This window comes from Equus asinus, chromosome 9 (genome assembly GCF_041296235.1).
Source record: "Equus asinus isolate D_3611 breed Donkey chromosome 9, EquAss-T2T_v2, whole genome shotgun sequence".
In the NCBI taxonomy this organism is placed as follows: Eukaryota; Metazoa; Chordata; class Mammalia; order Perissodactyla; family Equidae; genus Equus; species Equus asinus.
Genome location: NC_091798.1, coordinates 65,032,264 through 65,057,317, shown reverse-complemented (window position 1 = coordinate 65,057,317; position 25,054 = coordinate 65,032,264). Strand labels below are relative to the sequence as shown.

Here is a 25,054-nt window from a genome sequence, read left to right as displayed (position 1 = left end):
CATTGTAAAGTCACAATAAGAAACTGATCAACGATTCAAATTAACAGTAATTCCATGATGCTGGATAAACCCAAACAATCTAATTATAAAATTTAATTTTATAATTCATTCTTAAATTACCACACAGAGTAAAAATGTCTTGGAGCGTGTTTTCTCTGCAGAATCATTAATGATTAAAATATCTGCTAACAGATGCATGCATAGTTACCAATTATTCAAACCACATAAGACTTTATAAAATTCTGTCTATGAAAGGTATTCAATAAATACCCTAGAATTCATCTATTTCATGTCCATGCCCTTTGGTTTCAATGACATTCTCATTTTTCAAAACAATATTGAGTTATGATGAACATGGAGTTTCAGAAAAGTTCTTCCCAGTGTATTAAAATTTACTCAATTTGTAACACCACAATTTTATTCCTTAGAGGTCATCATTGACACTCCATATCTATGAATGTGACCAAAAATTTCCTGGAGGGAGATTTGCAAAATGACAGTTCTCAAGGAACTTTGTGATTTGGAGTCAGAAACGTGTAATTAAAGATCAACACAAAAAAGAGGTTTCTGCTCCTTGAAGTTAGAATGAAATACAGGACATACTCATTATCCAAGGATAATGAGTAAAAGAAAAAAACAGCAATGTATAGCGAGCTCACTTAAAATAGGGACCAAAATTTCATTTGCTGTTGTTAGTGCCTTCCGGTAGATGCCGACTCCTAGCCATGCTGCGTACAGCACAGTGGAACCCTGCTCAATCTTCTTGCGCCATCCTCTCACCTCCCGGCGCTGTATCAGACAATGCTCCGCTGCTATTCACAGGGTTTTCGTTGACAATATTTTTCGGAAGTGGCTGGTCAGGTCCTTCTTTCCAGTCTGGAAGCTCTGCTAAAACCTGTCCACCATGGGTGACTCTGCTGGTATTTGAAATACCAATGGCATAGCTTTCAGAATCAGAGTAACACATGGCCGCCACAGTGTGACAACCAACAGAAGGATGGTGTGGTTCCCTGATTCGGAAACGAACCTGGCCGTGGTGGCCGAATCTTAACCACTAGATCCGCAGGGTTGGCCAAAATTTCATAGTAAATGTTGAAAACAAAAAAAGCCTCCATAGGATTTAATGAAATTAAAAACTATACAGATTTTGGTGTAACTTTCCGACAAAATTGTACTTCGGCATATACCATATTTCATTCGATGCTTGGTTTTCACAACGTGACTATGAAGAGGATCATTTAACAAAAACGTGTGAGGGCTTCGTTGGTCTCCCCAGGGGATTCTCTTAAACCTTTCCATAACCAAATATTCTCTGTTGGGGTGCTTAGCCTTTTGGGGTGCTTAGCCTGTCAGCCTTCATGTGCTTTACTCTTCTCAGTTGTCAACTAGTCTAACTCCACTAGTTCCTTGTTTACCAAAGTCTTTGTGTGTGTGATTTTGAGCAGTTCTCTACATCACTTCCATCAATCTCATGAAATTCTGCTTCTTTCGCAAGATTTGCATTTTCGCTTTGCAACCAATGTGCATCATATTGACAGGGCTTTGCTGGATATTCTAAACAACCAGTAATCTTGGAATCTGAACAAGAAAGACAGTGATGTCATTGGTGGGAGTCAACACTAAACGGAGCAGAATATTTGAATGGGGAATAACTTAATGCTGTTTGGTCCATTAGATAATACAGTATTTTCCTTAATAAAGTCTCCCATGCCCACTGAAAGCAGCAGGGCCTTACATGATGAACTCTAGGGTAGCCAGGACCCCCTGTACTTCAGGCTGGAGTCCTAACTCCATCAACTTCTTCTATGGTCTTGAGCAAGTCATTTTATCTCAGTGATCCTTCAAGTCCAAAAAACCCAGATTCTTTTTCTGGGCTCCAAGGAGTCCTGCGTATGTTTTAATGTGCATGTTCTCAGGAAATGTGCTTTTATGTTTCCTCAAATTCTCAAAAGAATCCAAACCACCGATTGTGAAGTATCTCTCATGATCTTTAAAGTTGCTTCCAGTACTCACATTCTCTGATTTCTGATTTTCCCTGGGTCAAACTATCTGTGGGGAACGAAAGGGGAGGGTTGAGTTAGGTCACAATAGAAAAACCTATGAACTGTTACCTGTAATCAGTGTTGAAATGTAGGTAGGTAATCCATCTACTCTAACCAACAATCTACCTTCCAGCACTACCTTGAAACTTATTTTGAGAAACTAAAGATTTACAAGTTTTTTGTTTCAGGAGAGGTAGAATGCAATACGGAAGATTTAATGGTGCATGTGCAAATCATCAGAGAAATACTGGGCACTCAGCTAAATCTATTTCTAAGGATTTGAAACATCACTAAACAACCACCATCTTGTATTAGTAATTAATTATGACTAGAATCACTGCAAACATTGGAAGCAGAAAGATAGAAAATGATACATAGTATCTGATGAGGACAGAGCAAGTAGGTTTTCTGAAAACAGTAATAACTGGGCCTTTAATACAGTTATTCCAAACCTTGACATCATCATAACTATAACTTTACTAAATGCTAAATTTACATTCTAAACTCTAAAGAGACCTCAACATGATATTCTTGTAATAGCAATATGAGGGGAACAAAGAGAAATTGCTTTGAAGACATCAGCTTCACTTCAAGGGTCTTTAGAATCTCTTTCGTTGGACTCAAAGGATCCGAGGCTCATTTATTTATCTATTCATCAGAAATGGGAGGGACTCAGGATGGGGAAATCTTGTACAACACTATTGCACTAGTGTAGGCCTGCACTCGTGAAATCTTGAATGACAATATTCAACAGCAGATGGCCAAAGGCCCAGGACTTTAGGAAAAGAGTTGATGTTTTTTATTTAGCATTCACAGGCAAATAGAGCCTATCCTTCTGTCAGTGTGGGGCTTGAGAAGTTTATGGAAAAACCTGAAGCAGGTTATGGAGACTGAGTTAATTCAAATATAATCAGAGGCTACGACAGGGAAACTTGTTAAAGTGATTTACCAATCTGCTTTCTCAGCCGTAGAAATTTTTTTATTTTTAAAAGGCTTTGAGAGATTAAATTTGTTGAACTGCTGATTAGATCATGCTTCCTTACAGACATGAAAAGGCACATGCACAAAATGATTGAACCTGTTTGGAAAAACAAAGAGCAGAGCTTACTAATTCAAGTATATGCCAGGCTTTAGACTCAAATTGTATAGAAATATTAAGCAACTCACAATAGGAATCATTTCCTATTGCCAAACTGCCATGAGCTTAATAAAATCACAGATTTTCAAAAATTGCACCATGGTGAAAGTAAATTAACAGTTTCAGAAGAGATATGTAGGTTTTTATGATGATGTAGCAGTGGACATTTTGGACAGGTGTGGTCATTTGCCTTGTCAGCATTCATGTCCTCCTTTCTTGTGGTAGCCTCTCCTTTTCAGTGGGGGCACCCCTTCCCCTCTGTCAGTCCCTAAGTCTGTGAGACTCCCTCCAAGGCTCCAGGGGTGATCTTGTGCTCAAACTTGACTCAGGCCTGACCAATTACAGCACCAATTCCTTTTGGTCACAGTGATTGGAAGAGTAATGGGTATGGCCAAAGCGGTTGTAATGACATTGAATCTCTGGACTGTTGAGGAGACTATTGAAAATAATCCTTTTTTTCTGGATTCAAACGTAGGAGGGTTTGAGGGTGTAGCTGCTGTAGCGACTTTGTCAGGCACCATCTTGGGGAGTCTGAGAATGATACATTGTTACCATCCAAACCTCAGACCTCATTCCAGTTTAGGCAAAAAAGGTCCAGCTCTGAATCATGCACTGTGCTTAATTATCACGTCTCTGAGGTCTGCTCTAGTCTGGAACAGTTCCTCAGTTTTTCTCTGACGTTCCTGACCCTGAATCTTTTGAAGATTACAGGCCAGTTATCTTTGGAGTGTTCCTCAACGTGGGTTTTTCTTTGGCTTTAGCACTGGAGTGTTCAGGAAGGGAAGAGGAGGAGGTAGGTTTTTCGATTATTTCAGTAAAATTTTTGGGCTTTAAAAATAGTTTTGGTACTGATAATGAACCATTCTTTTTGGTCAGAAAGAAAGAAAGAGAAGGAAATTTCGGGGGTTTCCAGGTGGTAGTCTGGTCCTCTCTTACGCTTTCTGTTGAGGGCAATGGGTGAAGGAATTATTTCTGTTTTGAAAGGAGCAGCTCCCAGCAGAGTGGAAGTGCTTGTCCCCTTAATGGGTAAGGGAGGCAACAGGCCTGCGGAATGACCACTGTTGCCCTAGCCTTGTGGTGCATCAGCTTGGTTCTTCAGCACCAATTGCACCTCATAGTGGATTATTGCTCACAGACTTCAAAGGGCCCCCTGGCCCACGGCTCTGGCCTCCTTAGCTGCCCTAGCAACTTGACCCTCAAATATACTTTTCTCTTGCTGCAGAAAAGATCATCTCCTAGGAGAATTTTTAATTTACCTTCAAAGCTTTGAACGTAAATTTGGGCCTTGTGTTTAGTGCACGACTTAAATGGAACCCCTGCTGTTCAGGAGACTGGATTACTGGTGGACTTAATTATTATTTATGAATTCCGTGAAAATCTAGACATCATTTCATCCTGGACAGAAATTACAAATGACTGTTAAAGAAGGCATGAGTTTTTAAATATGTAGCATGTTTATTTATACACACAGGAGGTGATGGAAGCTTGTACTCATGTGTTGGAAATTGAATTTTAGCAAAACTTGGCAAGACGAGCACAGGGACCTCCTGACAATACCACGTGACAATGAATGACTGGACCCCCGACTGTGCGCCTGGCTGTCTCTCCATGGGCCTGTGGAGCCCTCCCAAGAAATAGCAATGAGGAAGGAGTTCATGCTAGGGCTGTAAACCCCTTGGGAAAAGCCTCAACTTGTTTTAGAAAACACGCCTGCTTGCTTTCTTTCTTTTCTGGAAAAGATTAGGGAAATTCTTGCCCCTTAGAGTTCTTAAAAGGGTAAAGTATGGGAGCCGGCCCTATGGCCCAGTGGTTGGGTTCGTGCACTCTGCTTCAGTGGTCCAGGGTTCACTGGTTCGGACTCTGGGCGTGGACATGGCACTGCTCATCTGGCCATGCTGTGGTGGTGTCTCATGTAGAAGAGCTAAAGAGAGGAAGATTGACCACAGATATTAGGTAAGAGCCAATCTTCCTTAAAAAAAGAGAAAGGTCAAATATGATTGTGATTGAGTGAAATCTTGGACTCCTAATTTCTGCCTTGAGGGGAATTCCAAAAGGATGAGAACATTCCCCACTTCAGAAGGGTCTCCTTTCCAAGTGCAGTGGAAGGTCTGTTGTGATGGAGACAGGTCCTCTCTTCCTAGCACAATGTCAGCTGTAATTATGGTGAGCCTCAAAATGGAGGGAAAGAAAATAGCAATCCTGTGACAGGACAGCTTGCTTATAAGATAGTTTTCTAAACAAAAATTATTAACAACAAAACTTTGTAAACAAAAATCTTTGAGGATAAATAAAACTGTGTTCACTGAATCCTTAGGTTAAAACACACATATGCACACACAGAAACACATGACATAATTTCAGTGCATTAATTTTGCTTCAAAAATTAACGTGCATCATGGAAATCCCTGTGTGCATTTCCTTGAGGGTTTTTTCTAGGAAAAAAAAGTTTGCTGCAAACTTTAGCTTGCGTAAGATTCATCCAGGAATCTGTTTACAATGAAGATTCCTCAGCTTCACCCCAGAAGACTGTTTCAAATGGTCCAAAAAGTCCTTTTTGGGAAACAACAAATTAGAGGGAAAAGAGGAAGGGTGTCATAAGAGGGCAGACAACTTACTGTGACACAGGCGTGGGGACTCGACCCTGGCCTCTGGGCTGCAGATTGCTGGGAGAAAGGCGATGGTTAAGCCTCCCTTGGAAAGGAAGCACTTATAAAATTATACAAGTAATATAACTATATTTCATTCAGCTTTTTTAAAAAAGAAATTTTATGATCCAATTACTCTAACATGTTAATTCTTATCTATTACTTCATTTCTATCTTCTTTTTTCAGATGCCAAATTTTCCATAGTTATAACCACAGAATATAGGTTTATAAAATTGTATCTCTTCCTCTCCTCTTGGTTTTATTCACATAAGTCTTATTCCATATCTCTACCAGGTCCCCCTAAACATAATGTTAAAGCGCTCCATATTGCTTTGTTGATTGGTTTCACAATCATTTACTTTATCGTGTCCTACTGGTGAACAATTAGTTTGCTTCCAATTTTGCTGTGTTGAATACCATCATTGCGATAATCCTTTGATCATTTGGGTTAAATGCTAAGGTAGATTCCCCTTCATTTTGGGCATCTTGTTTTTTAACCCATGAAAGTTCTTCCCTCACTTTCTTCCTCTCAAGTAAAGGCGCAGGTACAGTCTATGCGCCTCAAGAGTAGAGCAGTTGAGCTTTAGGAAGCAACAAATTTTCAGCCAGTCAAAACTACTAAAGGATACTAAGAAGGAAGGGAACATCCTTCTGTACTAGAGATTGTCCAGGTCTCTGGAATGATTGTAAAAACAAATGAACAAACAAAACAACAAAAAATCCCAAGAATCTTGCAGGGCTCAGAGAAGAGCTTATAAAGTTTTTGGGAATGGAAGGAAAGGAGAAGAATAAAAAATAAAATGCAACCTGAGAAGGCGGTTCAAGAGGGCGACATAGGAAGATCCTGAATTCATCTCCTTCTACAGACAGACCAAATCTACAGCTATGTATGGAACAATTTCCTTTGAAAAAGACCCAAAAACTAGCTGAGCAACTCCTTCACTCTGGAAAAGGACAAAAGCCCACATTCAAGAGTGTAAGAAAGGCTGAGACACAATCTCACCATAAACCCCATCCCCTGCACAGTGACCCACAACTGGGAAGGAAGTCAAAAACCCAGAGCCTCTCCCTGAGGAGAGAAGAGTTCATACTCCACATCAGACATCCCAACATTTAAGACCTGCACCTGAGAGATAAGCCCCCAAAACACTTGGCTTTGAAAACCAATGGGACTCGGGTCCATGAGAACCAAATGGCTGTAGTGCGCTGAGAAACCCCTCACCTGTCCAGGGCCCGGCACAGAAGCAGACATTTGAAAAGGGCCCAGACTTTGTCAAAGAGATTCATTTGCTAATAAAGCATTGGTTGGAGGGGCAGGGGCCAATTGGAATGCTCAATGGAGATGAAGGAGCTGGCAGGTGGCATTTTCACGCTCTTCCTCTGCCATGCTACAGCTGCAGATGTCATCTTTTTTTTCCCTTTCTTTCCCTCTAGACCTTCTTATTTTTCCCTTGGTCAGGTATCATCTTCACACTCTCCCTCTGCACACTCCACAGCACCACTATCTCCCAGAGGGGAGTTTTACATACATCTGGTGCCCCAGTTCTCATGTATGGTGTCCTAGATTTTGCAGCTGCAGTCCAGGTGATGTTCCTTGATCGCCTGGCTCTGGAGGCCAGGGGGTCTTGGTTCCTGGGGCCCATGGGACTATAAAATCAGAGAGATAATTCTTGGCTGACTACCGCCCCCAGGGCACTGCACAGATAGCAGACTGAAACACACCTTAGTCTACATGAGAAAGAGGCCTATTTACTGCTCCTGAAGGTTCAGCCTGAGAGGCAAGCTTCAGGTTTGGCATATTTCTAGAGGCCTGTGGAGGTACTCTGAAGGAATGTAAGCTGAGGGACAGCATCTTGTGCTTTCCTTCTGCCTTGCTCCAGCTCACTGGTATCTGTCAGTGTTGCAATCCAATGTACACATCAGGATAGATGTGGAGAGGGCTGATGGCCACTCTGAGTTTATTATAACCAGCGTTTCAATATATACATAGCTTACATCTATTAAACATACACAGGTGTTCTGGATGAAGTAATTAGCGAATGCCAAGAATTCTTAGTGATTTCTCAAGGAGCCCTCCCTTGGCCTCTCTTTTGATACTATCATGTTATTGCTGTGCTCATATATTTTTATCTCGGAGCAGGCAAGGTCTCCTAGGCAACGGCCCCTCCTGCTCCCGATATCGATATCCTGTCTCCATCTGTGCCCTCAGGCGACCATGCCTGTCTTAGGTTGCCCCACCCTGGAGGTCTTACCTGTCATTGGCTGACCGGCCTTCTCACCTCTGGGTCACAGTTTGTTGGTAAGCCTTTTCCAGTGATTATTAACCCTTGCTGCGTCAGGGGCAGCTACAGTATCTCCCAGAAAGGAGCTTATGCACTTGCCTGGAGCCTCGATTTTTGTGACTGTCACCCAGAGGACACCTCCAGATCACCTAGCTCTGGTGGTCAGCAGGCAGGGCTTACTCTTGAAGTCCCACAGGATTGCATATATTTGCATAGTTTTAAAGCTGCTGCCTGAGGGTCTGGCTTCCAATCAGCATGAATCTAGGTGCTGAGATCACCCACTGTGGGACACTGACAGGTCTTGGCACACTTTCAACTATAAGAGCTATTAAAAATAAAATAGGCTGCTTGGACAAGCACAAAGGTTTGAGAGACAATCAAGAGCTGTGGCAGGGTTGAACAACAAGGTTCATCTCCTACATAAGGCCACTTCTCCAAGACTGGGAGAGGAAGCTGTTTCCTCTAATGAATAGAAACCAACACAGAGAGTTAAGCAAAATGAGGAAGCAGAGGAATATTTTTCAAATGAAAAAACAGGATAAAACCTCAGGAAAAAGTCTTCATGAAATGGAGACAAATAATCTGCCTGATAAAGAGTTCAAAGTACTGGTCAGAAAGAGGCTCATTGAACTTGGGAGAAGAATGGGTGAACATAGTGAGAACTTGAACAAAGAGATAGAAAATATAATAAAGTACCACATAGAAGTCACAGAGCTAAAGAATACAATAACTGAGATGAAAAATACTCTAGAGGTGTTCAAAAGCAGGTTAGAAGAAACAGAAGAAAGGATCAGTGAACTCAAAGACAGGTCAAAGGAACTTGCCCAATCAGAATAGCAAAAATAAAAAAGAATTTTAAAAAGTGAAAATAGCTTAAGGGACTTATGGGACACTTTAAGCAGATTTGCATTATAGGGGTTCCAAAAGGAGAAGAAGAGAGAGAGAAAGAAGCAGAAAATTTATTTGAAGAAATAATGGCTGAAAACTTGCCTAAACTGGGGAAGAATATCCAGATCCAGGAAACCCATATATTTCCAAATAAGATGAACCCAAGAGACCCACACCGAGACATATTATAATTAAAATATCACAAGTTAAAAACAATGAGAGAATCTTAAAAGCAGGAAGAGAAAAACAACTTATTACATACAAGGGAACTCCCTTAAGACTATTGGCAGATTTTTCAAAAGAAACTTTCAGTCCAGAAGGGAGTGGCATGATAAATTCAAAGTGCTGAAAGAAAAATACTCCAACCAAGAATACTTTACGTGGCAAAGTTATCATTCAAAATTGAAGGAGAGATAAAGACTTTTCCAGACAAGCAAAAGCCAGAGGAGTTCATCACACTGAACTAGCCTAACGAAAAAAAATGTTAAAGGGACTTCTTTAAGCAGAAAAAAGGTCACTAATTAGTAACAAGAAAATGTGTGAAAGCATAAATCTCACTGGTAAAGGTAAATATATAGTACAGGTAGTTGATTAATCATTTATAAAGCTAGCATGAAGGTTAAAGACAAAAGTAGTAAAAATAAGTATAACTACAATAATTATTTAAGGGATACACAAGATAAAAAGATGTAAAATATAACATCAAAACATAAGGTGCAGGGGAGGGGAGAGTAAAAATGTAGAGCTTTAGAATGTGCCCAAACTTAAGTTGTTATCAAATTAAAATAGGCTGGTATAATACAGGTTGTTGTATGGTAATCACAAATAAAAACCTATGTTAGATTCACAAAAGATAATGAGAAAGGAATCTAAGCATACCACTAAAGAAAGTCATCAAAGCACTAAGGAAGAGAGCAAGAAAAGAAGAAACAGAGGGTAAACACTTAACAAAATGGTAATAAGTACACACCTATCAATAGTTCCTTTAAATGTAAATGGAATAAATTCTCCCATCAAAAGACACAGAGCAACTGAATGGATAAAAAAACGAGAGTCATCTATATGCTGCCTTTAAGAGACTCACTTCAGATGTAAGGACACATGCAGACTGAAAGTGAAGGAATGGAAGAAGACATTCTATGCAAGTGGAAACCAAAAGAAAGCTGGGGTAACTATACTTACCTCAGACAAAATAGACTTTAAAACAAAGACTGCAATAAGAGACAAAGAAGACATTTACATAATGAAAAAGTGGTCAATCCAAGAAGAGAATATAACATTTGTAAATATTTATGCACTGAACATAGGAGAACCTAAATATATAAAGCAAATATAACAGACCTAAAGGGAGAAATAGAAAGCAATACAATAATAGTAAGGTACTTTAATGCCTCACTTTCATCAGTGGATAGATCATCCAGACAGAAAATCAATAAGGAAACATTGGCGTTAAATGATACGTTAGACCAGGAGGACTTAGGATATGTACACAAAATTCTACCCAAAAGAATCAGAATACAAATTCTTTCCAAGAGCACATGGAACATTCTCCAGGATAGAGCATATGTTAGGCCACAAAACAAGTCTTAATAAATTTAAGAAGATTTAAATCCTAACAATGGTATGAAATTTCATACCACAATGGTATGAAATTAGACATCAATTATAAGAAGAAAACTGAAAAATTCACAAATATGTAGAGATTAAACAACATACTACTGAATAACCAGTGGGTCAACAAAGAAATCAAAAGCGAAACCAAAAAATACCTTGAGACAAATGAAAATGGAAATACAACAGACAAAATTTATGGGATGCAGCAAAAGCAGAGCTAAGAGAGAAGTTCATAGCAATAAATGCCTACCTTAAGAAACAAGCAAAACCTCAAATAAACAACCTAACTCTACACCTCAAGGAACTAGAAAAATAAGAACAAATGAAGGCCAAAGTTAGTAAAAGGAAGGAAATAACAAAGATCAGAGTGAAAATAAATGAAATAGAGATTACAAAGACAACAGAAAAGATCAATGAAATTAAGAACTGCTTCTTTGAAAAGATAAACAAAATTGACAAATGCATAGCTAGACTAACCAAGAACAAGAGAGAGGGTACAAATAGACAAAATTAGAAATTAAAGCAGAGACATTACAACAGATACCACAGAAATACAAAGGATCATAAGAGGCTACTATGAACACTTATATGTCAACACATTGGACAACCTATAAGAAATGGATAAATTACTAGAAACATACAACCTTCCAAGACTGAATCATGAAGAAATAGAAAAATGTGAATAGATCAATTACTAGTAAGAGGATTGAATCAATAATCCAAACCCCCCCACAAACAAAAGTCCAGGACCAGATGACTTCACTGAATTCTACCAAACATTCAAATAAGAATTAATATGAATCCTTTCAAACTCTTCCAAAAAGTAGAAGAGGAGAAACACTTCCAAACTCATTTAACCAGGCCAACATTACTCTGATACCAAAACCAGACAAAGACATCACAAGAAAAGAAAATTACATGCCAATGTCCCTCATAAATATAGATGCAAAAATTCTCAACTAAATATCAGCAAATCGAATTCAACAACATATTAAGAGGATCATACAGCACGACCAAGTGGGATTTATTCCAGGGACACAAAGATATTTCAACATCCACAAATCAATCAGCGTGATACATCACATTAACAAAATGAAGGATCAAAATCATAAAATCTTCTCAGTAGATGCAGAAGCAGCATTTGACAAAACCCAACATCCATTTATGATAAAAACTCTCAAAAAAGTGGGTATAGAGGTAATGTACCCCAAAATAATAAAGGCCATATATGATAAGCCCACAGCTAACGGCATACTTAATGGTGAAAAGCTGAAAGCTTTTCCTCTAAGGTCAGAAAAAAGACAAGGAAGCCCACTCTCACCAGTTTTACTCAATATAGTACTGGAAGTCCTAGCCAGAGCAATTAGGTAAGAAAAAGAAATAAAAAGCATCCAAGTTGGAAAGGAAGAAGTAAAACTATCACTATTTGCAGATGACAGGATACTATATAGAGAAAACCCTAAGACTCCACCAAAAAACTGTTAGAACTAATTAACAAATTCAGTAAAATTGCAGGTTACAAATTTGTATACAAATCTCTGTTGATTTTCTATATACTATTAGAAAGAGAAATTAAGAAAACAATTCTATTTACAATTGCATCAAAAAGAATAAAATACCTAAGATTAAATTTAACCAAGGAAATGAAAACTATAATAAAGACAGTGATGAAAGAACTCGAAGAAGACACAACTAACTGGAAAGATATATTCTGTGTTCACAGATTGGAAGAATTAATATTGTTAAATTGTCCATACTACCCAAAGCAATCTACAGTTTTAATTCAATCCCTATCAAAGTTCCAAAGGTGTTTTTCACAGAAATAGAGCAAATAATCCTAAAATTTCTATGGGACCACAAAAGACCCTGAATAGCCAAAGCAATCTGGAGAAAGAAGAACAAAGCTGGCGGCATCACACTCTCTGATTTCAAACGATATTACAAAGCTGTAGTAATCAAAATAGTATGGCATTGGCATAAAAACAGACACATAGATCAATGAAACAGAATAGAGAGCCCAGAAATAACTCAGGCATACATGTTCAATTCATTTATGACAAAGGAGCCAAGAACATAGAATGGGGGAAAGGACAGTCTCTTCAATAAATGGTATTGGTAAACCGGACAGCCACATGTAAAAGAATGAAACTGGACCACTATTTTACACCACACACAAAAATTAACTCAAAATGGATTAAAGACTTGAACATAAAACATGAAACCATAAAACTCCCAGAAGAAAACATAGGCAGTAACCTCCTGGATATTGGTCTTGGCAATGAGTTTTTTTTCATTTGACACCAAAAGCAAAGGAAACAAAAGCAAAAGTAAACAAGTGGGACTACATCACACTAAAAAGCTTCTGTACAGCAGAGGTAACCATCCAGAAAACGAAAGGGCAATCTACTGAATGGGAGAAACTATTTGCAAATCATATCTCTGATAAGGGGTTAATATCCAAAATGTGTAAAGAACTCACGCAACTCAATAGCAAAATAACAAACAATCCAATTTAAAAATGAGCAGAGGATCTGCATAGACATTTTTCTAAAGAAGGCATACAGACAGCCATCAGGTACATGAAAAGGTGCCCAACATCATTAATCATTAGGGAAATGCAAATCAAAGCCACAATGAGATATCACCTCACACTTGTTAGAATGGCTATTATCAAAAAGACAAGGTATAGCAAGTGTTGGTGATGTGGAGAAAAGTGAACACTTGTGCACTGTTGATGGGAATGTAAACTGGTGCAGCGACTGTGGAAAACATTATGAATAGAAGTGCCACATGATCCAACCATTCCACCTCCGGGTATTTATCTGAAGAAAATGAAACACCAAGTCGAAGAAATGTTTGCACCGTCCCCACCATGTTCATTGCAGCATTATTGACAGTAGCCAAGATATGGAAATAACCTAAGTGTCCACTGATGCATGAATGGATAAAGAACCAGTGGCACCTATACACACTGGAATAGTATTCAGCCATTAAAAGAATGAAACCTTGCCATTTCCGGCAACCTGTATTGACCTTGAGGGCATTATGTAAGGGAAGTAAGTCAGATAGAGAAAGACAAATACTGTATGATTTCACTGATACGTGGAATCTTGGAAAAAAAAAAAAAAAACAGCAAGCAAGCTCATAGATACAGAGAACAACAGATCAGTGTTTGCCAGAGGCTGGGGGATGGAGGTGGCTACAATGGGTGAAGAGAATCAAAGGTACAAACTTCCAGTTATAAAATAAATAAGTTGTGGGGATGTAATGCACAGCATGGTGACGATACAACTGTATTCATATTTGAAAGTTGTTAAGAGAGTACATCTTAAAGTATCTCATTGCAAGGAAAAAAATTTGTAACTATGTATGGGGAGGGATGTTAACTAGACTTATTGTGGTGATCATTTCACAATACATACAAATATCAAATCATTTTGTAGTGCACCTAAAACTAATATAATATTATATGCCAATTATACCTCAATAAAAAATTAACATAACCTGAAAGCTTAAAAAATAACTAACCTTTACTGACTGCTTACTAGTGGGGACTTCGACAGGGTCTGAATAAATAGCACCCTTCTTTCCTGATCAGATGCTAAATAAACTGAGAAATAAACAAAAGAGCAGCAGATAGTGGCCAAAATAACACCTTTGCTACTGATAAAGCTATGATGGAGGAAATGGCTTATTTCTATGGGAAAATGCTTTTCTCCAGGACCACTCCTAGGGTGTGCAAGGCTCTGGGAAATATTTTTGTTGGGCCCTTGTCTATATAAACAAATTGATTAAAAAATATATTTATAAAACTCATCAGCCCATGTGAGGGATTGTGACTTATCAATCAAGATTTAGAACAAATAATGAATAAAGACAGTGCATGTGATGATTTTTCATACTATCCAGGCACCATTTCTTCCTGCCCAGGTCCAGGAACCATTTATTCATGTTCTTTATTATATGCACTGTTCCTGGCTAATTTCATATTTCCTACAGTGAGGAAATGATAGCAACAGCATTATTACTCATGATGATGTGGCCTTCCAGAACCTGTTTGTATTGAAACAATATAGGTCTTCTGGCCTCTGCAGTTGCCTAATTCCGTTTATTTAATGCTGGTTGCATCATTACTCCTGATGCTACATCATCCACAGAGTCGCCTGTGAATACCAGCTTCCGATGACTCTATCAAAGGTTGTTTTTGTGCTTCACTGACGATGACTGCTTATGCAAGTGTTATCCAGAGTATGCAGGAAAATGTGAACAGTAGTTTATTTTCTAGATATGTTAAATTTACTGATCTGAATTTTATACCATAAACAGAAGAATATAGCTTCCAACTCCATCCTCTCTTGAACTCCTTAGGCCATATCCACTGCATTCCTAGAAGATGATCTTGTTAATGTGGACCCTGCTCTTGCCTTCCACACCCCATCAGCAGGGAGGAGGAGTGATGGGTAGAAGGAGAAGAGCAATTTCTTTTTTTTTCTGAGGAAGATTTGCCCTGAGCTAACATCTGTGCCAATCTTCCTCTATTTTGTATGTGGGTCGCCGTCACAGCATGGCCACTGATGAATGGTGTAGGTCCACATCTAGGAACTGAACCCAGGCCACCAAAGCAGAGCATGCCAAACTTAACCAATAGGCTATGGGGCTGGCCCCAAGAGTGGTTTCTTTTGGGTAAGAAAAGCTGATCCCTCATCCAGCACAGTTTAAGGCCAACCTATGAGAGCATGACGTCACCACAGTTGGAGCCAGGAGAGGACATGGATGGAGAGGGTCTGCTGGTGCAATAGTCTCAAGTGTCCTCAGAGGAGATGGGCATAGACACGCTGGAAACCTTCTGCTAGGGGTGGGTGACTGCCCCAGGTGATAGCAGTGGGAGTGAAACAGGTAAAGGACACCTCCTGGCCCTCACCTGAAGTGCCATAGACCAGGTGGCACTTCAGGGATATAGGCCCACATATGCAGCTCAAGCCAAGCCCTGAACTTGCTTTGCTTCTGATGTGAATGAAAGGTACTCCAAATCAGCATCATTCTGGTGGTCTAATCTTGCTCACTCTTGCAAAAGAAATACCCTGCCATTCAGTGGGAGGGAGTTGCTGGCCAGATCACCCTCCCGGAACCAGAGTCCAGAGATGGGGCCTCAGAATGACCCCACAGATATGAGTCGTGGAACCTCTTGGGGCATCTCGTTGAGTCCACTTGCAGGGTGGAGGGGGAGAGAGCACCCAGAAGGCAGACACAGGTCTGGGGCGCACACTGAACCCCACCCAGACGTTGCTGCCTGTCCAGTCAGTTCCAGGCCCTGGAAGGGGACTCGAACATTTTGAGGGAAGAACTCCAAGGCGCAGGACCCCTGTTTGCAGTGAAGGGCTGGGCAGGTCTAAGGGCAGTGCTGATCTTCTTAATAGTGATCTCCAGAATTAGCCTGATGTGCTGTCACTACCACACTGGGACAGATGAGGGCTGCTCTCTGAAAAGCAGAGGCAGCTGCTTACTTCCAAGAGAGGAAAAGAAGTTGAGACAAGCATGCCAGTTCACTCACCCTGATTCTAACTGGATCAAGCCACTTCCCAACAAGTGAGGGGTGGAGAGAGGCCAGGAGTGTCTCCGCAGCGGAGTTCCCTCTACATGGAAGGAAACATTGGGAATGGGAAAGAAGCGTTCCTACCCAAAACTTACTCCGTGCCTGACAGGATCCTAAGTACTTTACGTGTATTAACTCACTCAATTCGCATAATGACCCTACAAGAGAAATATCATATGTCTCTCTTTTATAGATGAGGCAACAACACATGGAAGTCAAGCAAGCTCCTCAAGATTTCACAGCTAGTACATGGTCAGACTTAGGATTTAAACTGAGATAATCTGGCTGATGAGGAAGGAAGGAAGGAAGGAGGGGCAGGAGGGAGGGAAGAAAGGACAGAGAAGAAAAGGCTAGAGTCTGTCACCTCTGGAGTAACTGGCAGGATTGAGGGCTTTTTTCTTCCCTTATAACTTGGAGGAGTGTGTAAACATTGCCTCCACTTTCCTCTTCCCAGGCTCAAGAAAGTCTGCACAGAACAACTCTAAATTGTATTTCCATTTGAAAAGAATAAATATTCTCCTTGGGTGCAATGAGTCTTATCCTCACTTTTGTAGACATCATCTCTGACATGAACAGGTCACTAGAAAATGCTGCTACTCAATTACCAAGACAAAATGTTCCCTTCATTGTGATGTTTTTTTTTTTTCACCCAGGAGGTTTCCTACTTCAGGACCACGAAGCAATCACCGGCTCCTACAGATTATTAGTCAGTGTTGTCGTCCTTATAAAACTTCAAATTTCACCCTGTACTTTCATTTTAATAAAGGGCCTGCTGCAAAGGAAGTTTGCAGAAATGCGAAGGCAGCCTGGACTCCTGTCTAGCAGAGATGACATGAGCCTAACCGCCAAGCCCGGAAAGGAGGAAACATTGCTTCCCATGAAGCCTCCTGCAGACTTTCTAGGGGTGAACTACACTGGCAAACAGGTTGCAGGCTAGACGGTAGAGTTTTTGCAAAGAGACTCCAACCAGAGAAGGACAAACTACTTCTTTTAAGACATGAATTACAGGCATCTTCCCGAATGCAGTGCGACTCCACTTTTATAGCGCTTTGGGAGCAGAGCATTACAACAACGCCATCTCTTAAAGTGTGCAGGGAAGGAAGCTACTAGACGGAACAACTGTGAAATATCCCACAGCAAACAGAGAGGTGGTGGGGGACGTAGGGCAGTAGAGCTGTGAGCAGGGACAGCTCTCAGCCCCCAACCCCTCTCTCCTGCACTTAAGGTGGACATACAGTCCCAACTGTGGCCTGAAATGAGCCGATGAGTTAGGCAAAGCCTATTCACCATCCTTGACTATCGGAGACCCATATGGTTTTAGAAGGGCCTCTGAGAATGTGTCAGCCAGTGGAGGTTGGAATCAACACAACTTTCCTAGGGGACACTGCCCTTTTAGGAGGAAAAGGAACAACTATATATACTTAAATATACATATGGTGTATTTTTTTGCCAGTATGGTAAAATGTTAATGATTCTTAAATCATCAAATCCACTGCAGATAGATGATGTATATGTAGGGTTTGTTGTATATTCTTTTAATTTCTCATGTATTTTTGAGATGTTATTAAAATATTTTTTAAAATATTGACACTTCTATTTTAAAATCCCTTAGAAGTCTAACATTTGTGCCACGCAAGGGTGCCAAATACCTATTGAGAAATTCTCAGTTGCTGGAAGCTAGAGAATCAGTGACATTGGCTTTTATTTTCTAGCCCTTCCAGCTCTCCCGCTTTCCCACTGTGTTCTCTCTCTCTCTCTCTCTGTACCTCCCCACCCCAAGCCTTTCCTAATTTAAAACTGACCCAAAATGGAAGCAGAAAAACAGCAACTCACAAGCAAATGTCTTGATCTGCTTCTTTGTTATTATTTTCCCACTTTGTCTGCTGGAAGCTGAGACCTATGCACAAAGCGGGCTTGTAGGTAAACACAACCTATTTCTGATCTAACCTTAGCTGCTGCCCTGACTCACCCGAGGATTACACTGGGCAAGAAAGCAAGGGCGGAGCTTTTGGCAGAGTGGACGAACTGTGTTTGGAGTCAGAAAACCTGAATTCAAGGCCTAGATCCAACATTTTCTGGCTGTGTGATCATGGGCAAGCCACTGCCTCTTCCTTAAGTGAGGTGATACATTGGTGATTTGTTAGTTTTTCATTGAATCTAAATACAAAGCAGTCTATGAAGACAAGCACCTTTGCCAACTTGCTTTGGCAAACCTCTCCCAGGTTCCTGTGGTATGTGTTACTGGAGATGATGCCATAGGTACTCATTAACCAAAAGGATTAGCTGTCTGGGACAGAGACTAATAAGGAGAGGGCAAGCCCATGTAGAGTGGATTTCGTGTGACTAACAGGGACCTGACATTTACCCCTATTCAATCACAACCTGCTTTCGACCCAGGTCTTACCAGTCTGTGGAAATACAACAGGTTTCCTTTGACCACGTCATTGCTGTTGCTTATTTAGAGATGTGGATAGTGTTCACTGGCACTATGGGTACCACAGGGACTGACAAACGAAAAATAGTGGAGGCAGAATTCTCTCTGCAGTGGATTTGAAAGTAACATAAACTTCTCCATCTGCTGAGATCATTTTTTTCAGGTAGGAGAATAAATCAATGTAATATGTTTAGGCTCCTCTCCTTAGCCTCTTTGGGCTTATTCTCTATGGTTATTAATACAGATAATTACCAATTTCTGAGTAGTTTTGGGTCCAAATGTTTAGCGTTTTCATCTGCATTGAAACAATGTTATAAAGGGCCATTGAACTCGCAAGTTAGTCTGCAAGAACTGTTAGTACTCTAGCTGAAACTTACTTCATCTATACTTAACTTGAGTGTGAACTCACCCACGTGGGAGGCAATATAACAAGGCAGTTAAGAGCACGGATTAGAATCCCGAGTACCTTACTTACTAGCTGTGTGACCCTTGGCAACTACTTAACCTTCTGCTGCCTTTTGGAGATTAGAATAGTCTACCTCTAAGAAGTTTTGTTGGGACTAACTAAGAAAAAGCACATAAAACTACCTATAAGCATTCCTGGCATATAGTACGTACTCAATAAATGTTTGCTAATTTACTCTTACTGTCCTACATCTTTTCTGCACCTCTTATATTCATAACCAAAGTTTACTTAGCTAAGAAACTCATTCAAATTCTCTGCAGTAATGGCTTGTGTATGTGTTACTATAAAGGATGCCCATATTTGGTGTGGGTAGCAGATGGGGACGAAAAGTAAGAAGATGCCTTGGGAAAGGAAGGAGCCATGACTGTTTCTATGTCATACTGTTCCACCGGTAACAGGGCTCAGCTTCCTTCCCTCCACTACAGTTGGCTTCCTCTTCAATTCACTCTCACTTATCTTCTCTCACTCGCAGTTTCTAGTTGCTCTAATTTTCTGCTTCTTCATCATTTCAGCATTACATGGCTACTCACAACTTTAATATCCCTCCTCATGCAACCCTTTTGCTTCAGCTCCCATTTCCTACTGGGAATTCTCTCTTTCTCAACATAAATTAGCGAGAGAACCAGGCTGGCTTGCCTTACCTTTAGCACCTGTTTATTGGCCAACCTCTGAAGGGACGGGCCTTGAAGCAGGTGCCTACCACCAGTCTAATTAGCTGTAGCTGGACGGAGTGGAGCCTTGTGACCTGCAGTGTCCCATCCCTTTGGCAGGGGCTATGGGAGCTGGGAGGCAATTCATGGGTGTCTTGCATTTCTCATGTCTTCTGACCAAGGGGCATCGACAGCTTTGTTCTGTACTGTCCTTTTAGAGTGTATAGAAAAGTCTTAGAAGACAGATATATTACCATCTCCTACCCCCAGATCAGAGGACAGATTTGTTTCCTTACCAAGATAACAAATAATGTTTTGCTCTGGGGCAAAGGTTAGGCAGACTTGCCAGCAGCCCTCTTACAAGACTGGGGTTACCTAAGCTCGAATTTCCTCATCTGTGACACAAACTCACCGTGTGTGCGGCACCCACCGGGGCCCAGCTCTGCATCATCCCCAAGGGACACAGGGGCAAAAGGAACTGACCCAATTATGAAGCTTGTGCCGACTGCCATGTAGTGAGAAATAATCTTGTCTCTGATCCAGGGGGTCTCATATATTCTGCCAGAATCTATGAAAAGCGTTAGCTTGTAAGCAGGGTAAAATCTCAGACCCTCTGCAGCTCTGGGCAATAAGAAGGGATGTTTCAGGCAGAACAGTTGTGGCAGGCACTGTGGTGAAGCCATCTAATACGGCCTCTACTCTGCTTCCTCTTTATAGTTTTACCTATATATGGGTTAAATAAGCTCTAAGGGATCTCCAGGGCCTTACTTTGGGGAGAAAAGGCATTACACAGTAATGGGGGTGAAGGGGAGACAAGAACCCAAAGGATGGTGCAACATTTTGCCTTCCCTGAGAGATCCTATCGTGGGCATGCCCCAATTTGGCGCCCTTGTATACCATGGTGCTGCTGCAAAGTCAGGCAGGGACTGTCTCAACGAGACTGTGCAGCTGCACAGCACTGTGTACCCGTGCTAGCCAATGTGCTTTCCCGTGTGGTTCATTCAGCTGCTGTGAGTCACGATGAAGCACGTGTGACAAGCTGACAGTGCTGCTTACTCCTTGTCAATCCCTTAGTAAGGGGGTTTCCAGGGTATGTCAGCCCTGGTCCACCAGCACGGTTACAAAACATATAGAATATCTTGCATCAGAGGCTACAGAGCCAGCAGGAAAGCTTCAGAATTACCTGCTTTATGTTCCATTTTCTGGGTAAAAACACACTGGACACTTAGATGTAAATGCCTTAGAGCACAGAGAGTAGAACGGAAGGTAATAAAAATATAGCACAGGAAATAATGGGCAAACACTTTTCAGTGTTGCTTCTCTCCATTCTGTTTAGCCCCATCTCTGGAAAATAAATTCTTTTCAACCCTCCCTGGTTGTGAGACATCATGACCTGCTGGGGGCCACAGGGCACATAACCTCCTGAGATCTTCAACCTATGCATACAGCAACATAGCGAGAGAGCCTTTGGGCTTGAGGGTGTTTGCTGGTAGCGGCCTCCTTGGGGGGCTCAGCACTTGTTACTCTTCCTCCTTGCTTTGGTTGTTTCTAGCTTGGATACCCACAGACGGACTCCTAGGGGCCTTGTAAGCCAGGCCTTCCCCAGGCCAACATGAACCCTTCCCATACAGTGTATCCAGCTGCTTCGGGGGGAAAACACATGACAGTCTCCTCACGACCATGGACAATCCAGGAGGCCAGGGAGTCTTTCTAAAGCCCTGCCAGAACAGGCACTTCATAAACCTTTGTTAAATGGATAGCAGCTCAGGGTATGCAAACAGTTAATTTGTTGGGTTTGATGAAGGCATTTTTTCAGTAGATTCAGGGAGGGTGCCAGGTTGATATGTCCTAATATGTTATTTTCATAAGCTAAGTTTTATTTAAAAATCTTTAAACATCATCTTTCAGGGCTATTTACTCATTTAGATGTGGGCTGTAACCATGGTGTTCTCTTGTGATTCATTATCTAATCTAGGCTACAGCTTGTTTTCCAGAAAAGGTTGGTTTTGTAAACTCTCATACCAATCCTCCTCTGCCTTAAACGTGAATTTAAACGAAAACAAAAATTCTGGGACGGTCTGTAATGGCCCCACATCTAGGGTACGGCAATACCAGAGTTGAAGGACTCCTTAGTCCAGGAATTATTTGTTGAACCAAAGGCCGGTCAGCATGATGGTATGTAGTGAAGCCCCTTATAGTAACAGTTGTCTGTAACACTTGGGTTCTTTTAACAAGAAAATGTAGACAAATAGAACTAGGGCATAGCTTAAATGCCTGGAAAGAATTTAAAATAGCATTTAAGGACTGAAATCAAAAGGAAAGCCTCTATCAAATGTCTACTCCTATGATGAGACAATTTGAGGGCAGGTTCTCCACTCTTTGGAGTGATTTCAATTGCGAGGGCAAATGTCCACAGCTTTTTTTTTTTTTTTTGAGGAAGATTAGCCCTGAGCTAATTACTGCCAATCCTCCTCTTTTTGCTGAGGAAGACTGGCCCTGAGCTAACACCCATGCCCATCTTCCTCTACTTTATATGCGGGATGCCTACCATAGCATGGCTTACTGCCAAGTGGTGCCACGTCTGCACCCGGGATCTGAACCGGTGAACCCCGGGCCGCCGAGAAGGGGAACGTGCGCACTTAACCGCTGCGCCACCGGGCCGGCCCTGTCCACGGCTTCTTAAGGAAGAAATCCAGAGACCATGGAAAAGGGTAAGGAAGTTGCTTTAGACAGGTGTCTGCATTTTAGTGAGTTCTCACTAGCTGGAAAGAAAAGAGAATGCCACACACCTCTCAGGCCAGAGAGGGTCTCTGCAGAGTCATTTATGGATTCCAATTATCAGGCAAAGGTAGAAGTTCTTATCAGATCTTAATGGTGACTAGGAAACTTCACTAAGCAGTACATCAGAACTTTAGTCAACAGTACATTATTTAGGGCAAAATATCCATAACAATTTACTAAAACCATGTGGCAAGAAAAAACTAACAAAATAGTTTTCAGAATTTTGAACAGACTCCCTTTTTTTCCCCATTTTTAAAACTCAGACTACTTCTCAAACAACTTACTTAAATATTAATGTTGATCAATAGGTTGCTCCAACCCAGGGAGGTGGCATGAACTAGAAACTTAAGCTCTTGCTTAAGAACCAGACTCACTTTTTTTATTTGTAAAGTTGAGACAATACAACCTATCCTGCACATCCATTATGAAAATTAGCTAAAACAGAGAGCCTAACACAATGTCTAATATTTAGAACTTCCTAAGTGGGAACTCCTTATAAATGTAAAAAAGCATATTTTTCAATGACTCTTCTTAAGACAAAACGCTATATTATAATCAAAGGAAAGAAACCAGAGTAGCTTGCAGTTTCTCTTACTGACAGCGAATGGCTAAGAGGTAGTATCTTTCTAAAAAGATCTACTTGCTCCAATTTCCAATATAAAAACTGTATACAGATTATAAACTAAGAACTCAGGATGGAATAAACGGCCACATCTAGGCATGCAGACTTTCAGTAAATTTAATACATTTTACTATTTGATTTAATAAAGTTGCCCCTGTCAAATTCTTTCAACTCCTGAGAGGTGATTAAGATGCTTTTAAGATTTCATCTGAAATGTCCCTCGATGCTAAAAGGTTGTGCTAAAACCACACAATGATGGAAAGCAACCATATTTCCCCAGGTCTCTGCACATCAGCAAAGAGCATTTTCTTCAAACCTTTATACATGCAAAAACAGTAGTTCTGAACCTATAATTTAGCTTCATTACTTTATAAAGACAACAGAAGCAGAGCTATTAAGTGACTTGTCAAGGTCATGTTACTTCAAATATCACAATTTTTGAAGGCCAAAAAGGGCAGATTGTGAAAATTATAAAAATGAACTTGACATTGATCAAATTCCAGGGCAGATTAATAAGGAGACAGTACGTGAACAGTCGGAAGAGAAGGTAGTATGGCTTCACTAAGAATGAGGCATTTCTAGCTAACTTCATTTCCTTTCTGGATTTAACATACTAGCAGATTAGGCTACTTCCACAGATAGCGCAATCTGCTTCTTGGCCAAACATGACATTTCTTACAAGGTCCTTTTAGGAAAGATGAAGAAACATGAGCACGTAAGTGACTGGCAGTTGCTTCAATTGTACCCAAAGTACTGATTAATAGATCAAAGTCACCTGAAGGGCAGTCTATAGTGGCATTCTGAAGAGGGTCTGTATTTCATCATTTAATATCTATTCGATATTAATCAATAACTTGGACAAAGCCACTAAATACCAAATGCATGTTTCATCAAAATTGGAACTGACACAAGGCTAAGAGGAAGAGTCAGAATTCATAAGGACCTTTACAAGTCAAATTCAGTAAAGATGAATGCAGTCCTTCAATTAGGTTAAGAAGAAATTGTATAAGTAATTATTAGGAGCAGACTTGGCTTACCAGCAATGCCTGTCAAGTTCAGCAAGGAACAACGTGATATACTTGCCTAATAACGATGGTGATGATGATAATGTCAACATACATCACTCAGAACAGTCAATGAGAATCACTTTCAAGTTGGCAATTATGCCCCTGGACTCTGCTCTAGTCGGACCATAGAAGAATTGTGTTTAGTTCTGAGGACCAACATATTTTAAGAGAGGGACTGAAAGAGCCAATGCCGGGCTGGTCTTGAATAGGTATCATGTAAGATCTAAGAAAAGTGTGACACCTGAGGGAAGATATGAAGAGGTGGCCATGCAGAACAACCTTTCTCTCTAGGTTCACACATGTGCTATATATAGGATATTGGGTGACACTCTTCTAACAATGAAATCCATCCCTTCTCTGGGTACTGAGTGGCTCCAACACTAGGAAGAGTAGCTGGATGAAAATCGCATGACAAAATCACTATAAAAGGATTTTGGCCCTGAAGAGGTGTACCATTGCTGTTTCTAGCTCTGAGACTGTATTTTTCTAGCACATTTATACTGTTAAGAGAGAATCAGAATTCTAAACTCTAAAGCTTCTAAACAAAATGATTAGTTTTCTGTTAATTTAATGTGGTCATAATCTAACAGCATTCAATTTACCCTTCTGAAGTGGGTGAGGTCTTCGAATCCTTTGGAAACCACGAGGAATCTTTTTAAACAGGCACACTCAAGACTCCCATGCCTGATTTGGAGGAAGCACTGAAGAGAGACGGGCCTCCTTCCTGGAACTGAGGGTTTCTGCGGTGCTGAGTCAGTGTGGAAATCAGGCTCTGCTGAACCTACAAGGTTGTTAAGAATGTTAGGCGGGAGAGGGCAGGGACTACTCCTT

The 25,054-nt window shown here is 40.7% G+C and overlaps 1 long non-coding RNA gene across 1 annotated transcript; it reads right to left on the bottom strand.

Moving 5' to 3' along the window:
* Nucleotides 1-4,976: 4,976 nt before the first annotated feature.
* Nucleotides 4,977-24,939, bottom strand: LOC139046202 (uncharacterized). The gene is made up of 3 exons (XR_011505915.1): nucleotides 24,826-24,939; nucleotides 5,796-5,871; nucleotides 4,977-5,101 (listed from the first exon to the last, which is right to left on the bottom strand). It is a non-coding gene; the product is annotated as an uncharacterized lncRNA (long non-coding RNA).
* Nucleotides 24,940-25,054: the final 115 nt, after the last annotated feature.